This window comes from Typopeltis vanoorti, chromosome 11 (genome assembly GCF_054136105.1).
Source record: "Typopeltis vanoorti isolate ZY-2024b chromosome 11, IOZ_Tvanoo_1.0, whole genome shotgun sequence".
NCBI classification, from domain to species: Eukaryota; Metazoa; Arthropoda; class Arachnida; order Uropygi; family Thelyphonidae; genus Typopeltis; species Typopeltis vanoorti.
Window position 1 is genome coordinate 23149250 of NC_143559.1, and position 6145 is coordinate 23155394.

Below are 6145 nucleotides of genomic sequence, written 5' to 3' on the forward strand. Positions count from 1 at the left end.
ATTTGGTCAGAAGTGCCCACTAATCACGGCACGATTCCTTATCTCTAATATATCTCCCTTTTCCATTCAAAACAACAATGTCACTTATTTACAACTAACAAATGACGTCACTTATCTACATCTCATAACAACAAACATTCACGTCACGATTCCTTATCTTATCTTGATCTTGATCTGGTCAGAAGCGTCCACTAATCACGACACGATTCCTTATCTCTACCATCACCCATAATTCCTTATGCGAACCAAAACACAAGAACTGAATCCATTGACACATATGACCTAAGGGAAATTCCTAACAGACCAATCCCATGAAGCCACGCCCACCGGAAGTACTTGGTTTAAAGTGTCCCACCAATCACAACACAAATCCTTATCTCTACCATCACCCATAATTCTATACGTGAAACAAAAAAAAAAACACCCACAATTCCATACGCGAACCAAAACACAAGAACTGAAGCCATTGACACATATACCCTCAGGGAAATTCCTGACTCATGAAGCCACGCCCACCGGAAGCATTTGGTCAGAAGTGCCACCCATACTACTATTGCCATTGGATGTTGTGTGTGCGCAAGCAGTGTGAATGAATTCAAGAATAAGTATGATAGCTGGTGTGTGTGTATTATGTGACCTACCTCGATGAGTCCCTTACTTCCTGGAGGCCTCTCTTAATAATAATAATATTAATATGTTGGAGTCTCCTAAGCACGATCCGCTACAATTCGTAGTGTTGCTATGGGTCTGTAATTATTGATTAAATTTCTTTTTCCATGTTTGTATATGGGTGTTATAATAGCAGTCTTTAACACACTTGGTATTTGTAGGTTTAAATATTTTATTTATTAATTTTAGTAAGATCGGGCCTAGGCCAGTTGCGTACTGCTTGATAGTATTAAGTATAATACCGTCGATTCCTGGGCCTGAATGGTTCATTTGATGTATTACAGAGTGAAGTTCTGCTTCTTTTATGGTTAGGAACCATAATGTCTATTATTTAAATTAAGGGGATATTAAATCCCACATTGTTTTAAAACCGAATAAGAAACTCAAAGATTGGAATCAGAGAGTTTCATGCCGAATATAGTAAACTATAAAGAATCGGCGATTACTAGCGTGAGCTAATGCAAGTAGTCCAGTAAGTAGTACAATACCGGGCAACTCGCAGCAAAGGTGGTAAAGTTCTGATCGCTATTCTTGGTATTTTCCATAATGTAAAAACACATTTCCTAGGAAATGTATGCTGTTATTACATCATGGCGGGAGGTCACTACTCAGACCGGTTTCAGCCTTTTTTGAGGCTTCATCAGTGAGTAGCTAGACCAAATTAATACCAAAGGGTATAGCGAAAAGAACTTATATACTCTGCTATACGAGTTGTCAAACAGGTGCACCCATTAAGTTACTTAAATATAAAGAGCCAACAGGCTTCATTTCGGCGATATAAACATTTAAATTAAGGGGATATTAAATCCCACATTGTTTTAAAACTGAATAAGAAACTCAAAGATTGGAATCAGAGAGTTTCTTATTCGGTTTTAAAACAATGTGGGATTTAATATCCCCTTAATTTAAATGATGTTTATATCGCCGAAATGAAGCCTATTGGCTCTTTATATTTAAGTAACCATAATGTCTGTTTTGCTTGATTCGATTTATGAGGATGACGTTTTGTGATTGGAGGAATATTTCTATGCAGTTCTAGGATGGAGTCTGCAAAGTATTGGTTAAAGTCATTTGCTAGTTGTTGGATAGATTTTGCGTCTTTCACGAAGCTGTTCTATGGTTTCAGAGGCGGTGGCATTGGGAACGCAATGTAGCATCTCATTGATCCGATGCCAGTTTGTTTCATGTTGTTTTGTGCAGAGGTTAATTTGTCTCTGTAGGAATTTCTTTTTGCATTTCTTATCTGTGTTGTAAGGAGATTCCTTGTTATCTTATATTCGGTTTTTAAAGCTGCATTCTATAGATATCGCTTCAATTGTTTCCATAGAATGTCATTTCTGTGTATATCTACGATTAAGTTTTATATTATCTAAGGATTTTGGCTTGTTTTGGAACAAATTCTGATTTTCTCTGTAGTTTTCGTATATACTGTATTTCCTCCAGTGTGAGTTTAGTGTTGTTGTATAAGGCATCTACTGAATCTGGTGACGCCACGTGTTTCCAGTCGATTTTTCTTATTTCGTAGATGACTATTTCTTTGTCTATTAGTTTTGTGTTGATTTACAGATGTGGAGCATTGCATGGATACTGTTTTAGTGTGCAGGTTTAGAGCCGTGAAGTAATGGTCTGCTACTTTGCACTTTATGACTGCTGCAGTGTAACTATTTGAGAAAGCGGCAGACAACCGGCATCATCACGTGGCATTAAACCTTAGCAGCTGTATGATCTGTAACAGCGTGAGTTCTGCGGTCGATTTGTCGAGAAAATTGGTTAAAACCTGTGTTTCTGGCGACTAAAATCGATTTGCTGAGACAGCATACACTATGGAAGCAAACGCCATTTTCATAGTGGCGCACAGGCATCCCAGAAAGCTCCAAATGAAAACAAAAATATGCATCAAGCCAAAGTTCTTGGACAACACAAAACTTACTTCTATATATACACACAGAAAGGATACTCTACGGAACAATTAAACCAATATCCGATTAACGCAACTTTAAAAGCTGAATAACTTAAAACACGAAATCATCTTATAGCACGGATAAGAAATTGCTATTAATCTATGTACAAAATGATGTAAAACAAACCTCATATTTATGTAATGAGATGCTGGAGTGTATTCGATTGTACTTCCCCTGTTTTTGAAACCATAAAACAACTTCACGAGAAGCCAAACCTTTCCAATTATATAGAAAAGTTATAGAATAGATTCCATAATACCTTATGGAATCTATTCTATAACTAGACAAAAAATCCTTACATTCACAAAAAAAAAAAAAAAAAAAAAAAACTTGCATTCAAAATGGTTGACCAGAGGTTTCCAGCCGTAACAAGCGGAAAATCTTTATATTTCATCAAATTAATCCAAACAAAGTTTTGGGTATAAATGACAACCGGATGATGTTAAATCGCATCAATGAATGCAAGTTCGATCATACTAAAATTAATAAATAAAAACATATGAAACTGGACATATGCCGAAAACGTTAAAGACTACGCTAATATATTGTGCATGAGAAAAGAAATTCAATCAGAAACTGTAATAGCTACACTACCAATTGGCACTACTTCTTAAAAAACTCGTTAACACATACAGAAAAATGTCATATCATTCCAAAAAAAAAAAAAATGTGGTTTTTCAGAGTAATAACGGAAGAACAACACCTGTTCTTGGAAGACTTCACAGACCTAATTAATACTGCTTTAGATTAAAAAAAAATGTCCTAATCGTCTTTTTTGTCGATCTGTCTAAAGCAGTTGACAAACTATTAACTCAATTATCAGAAAAACTAACTCATATACCAATAGATGGGCCTCTGAAAAAAATGATTTAAAAGCTACCTTCAAGAAAACAACCCACGGTTAAACAGTAACTGTAGTTCTTTTACCAATTTTTCACCATTTACATGCATTATCTTCAACTATGCAAATAACACAGCTATGGTATCCATCCATAACGATGGAAGCATTAAGTAAATATGCACTGACAAATCTGGTCGCCAACAGATCACCACAAATTCTCTATCTAAACTCTGATAAGATAAAATTAATGATATTCGGAAATACAAGTCAACCAGTTGACAATAAGTACAGTACTTAACAATCCGATGTTTGTCCTGCTACATACGGAATAAAACGTTCGGGAAAAGTAGCGCCCTCTGAGGTTAACACAATACAATACCTTGAAATTTACCTTGATGCAGACATGAACTGGAATAGCCATAAATTTAGATTTATGTAGTTTATGTGACTACTTTATTATCATAAATTAGTCACATAAATCTAAATTTATATGGCTGTCTACAACAATCTTCACAAATTAACAGACTTAGTTCCCAAAACAGAAAAGCAACTGATATAACCACAAGAAAGAACATATCTTAAAACCCTTTAACCCCTATGTTTCATCAAATTGTAATAATTTGTTCTTTTTTTTTTAGAATATATAAAAAGACAAAATTATTTAATTTTTGTTCTGGTGTTTATCAGAACTTTCCAGACCCCCCCCCCCCCTTGTCTAAATCATTATGCAAACACATATTAAGATACGCTATAACAACGAATGCATTCTGTGCAAATTATAAACTAAATAGATTAATATTACTACACTACTTTTTAAAAGAAAAGATATTATGCCTACTTATTCTCGCTACCGTGACAAAACTTAAAATACTAACAGCCAAACACCCTACTTCACTACACAATTATGTTAAAACATTAACTACACAATAGCAACAATCAAATATCGTATAAGAATACAGCAACCAACTAATTCGATCACATATTAGTACCAGGCTCCTCCGTAGGTCGGTTGGTTTCGACTGAGTACTTTGGTTGGAAAGACCTGGGTTTGAATCCCGTTTATGACTCGAAGAATCTATATCGGGGCTTTTCAATTAAAGGAGTGAGACCAATCAAATGCTGGTCTCATTGCCGGAGGTGAAAGGCTTTTCTCCTGAAAAGGCGGATTTTTTTGCCCCTCAAAACAAGCAGAAGAATGGCCCGTTATAGGCAATTAACCCCTAATCGGGACCTGAAACACGTATTGGACGGACGAGAATTGGATGGGGGGGGATAAATACAATAATTACTATAGAAAATCCAGGCGGAATAACCACAATAACTTAAAAGGGGGGCGTCAAGAGAATACTGTAAAATAGAAAAGCACACTAATACCTGGCAGACCAAATGAGAAGCGCTATATGACCACAGGAATTCCGGGTCAGTAACGCATCATCATCATATAAGTACCTGTGCGTATCACCAGTTTTTTCGATAGTTATACACAATGTCTTAATTTGGTCTTTCTGATTGTATTTTATTTCGTTTTAGCTGCCTACGACAACCAAAAGTGAAATCGCTTTCCACTGTGTATGTACTACTTATGAAGATTAAAATTAAATTAAATTAAAAATGAAATAAAATAAAAAACAACGATGGTGCGATTGAAATGCACATTCGTGGTGTTAATAAGTAAATAAAAATATAGGTTATTCTCGTCTTCAGACCTCCATACTCATTGTAGGAGATCCCTCTGTAACAAACACAGGTCATCATATAATGCCGTAAATGCACCCATGTTCTTCTTTCTCTCTCTCTCTGGTCAAAGACAATGTATTCCAAGCATTCACTCTCAGGCAGTGCAGAGATAATCGTATGCCCCCCCCCCCCCGCCTCAACCACCTATCCACTAGTCAAATTGCAAATTGCATTTTCTCAACATTCCAGAAACCATCTTAAGCACGAACATATGAAAACCAGTTGACCAAATCTGTGCATAGTGGTTCATTTGTCGCTTAGTTAAGGCCCTATGCTTCGCATCATTTCCTGAATTCGTTGTGCTGTTGTCACAACTTCAGCAATGTCCTCTAAATTTTACGTCCCTATCCACCATTACTCCCAGATCTCTTATTTCTTCCACTTCCTCCAATATATCGCCATCAACTGTATACCCTGCATCTCATCAAATATTAAACCCTTGGACTTTGCAACACTGAACTGACAGCTCCACTCCCATGCCCATTCACCCAGTCTATTCAAGTCCTTTTGTAAGGCCACAACATTTACTCTACTCTTAGTTATTATCAACTTTGCACTATTTGCAACTGAATATCCCTATTCAAACCTTTCTCAATATTATTATCATACAAGTAAAACAGCAACAGACCCGAATCATACCCTTGCGGCACGCAGTGGCGTAGTTAGAGCTTTTACCGCTCGGGGCGGTCCCCGAGTTTGCCGCAACTCTTAATACACACCAAAAATACTATAAGTCAAAACGACGTATTGGGAAATAAATTAAAACACCATGTTTATTTTTGAAGTAAAACTTTAATTTCAACATTCAAAAATGTTATTTTTCTTGCTTTTCTGTTAGTAAAATCGTCGATGACATAGGCAAAGTCTATTTCATAGTAATGTAGGTACTTCTTAATCAATTTTATTTAGAAAAACTCCTCTCACAACTAGCAACGCC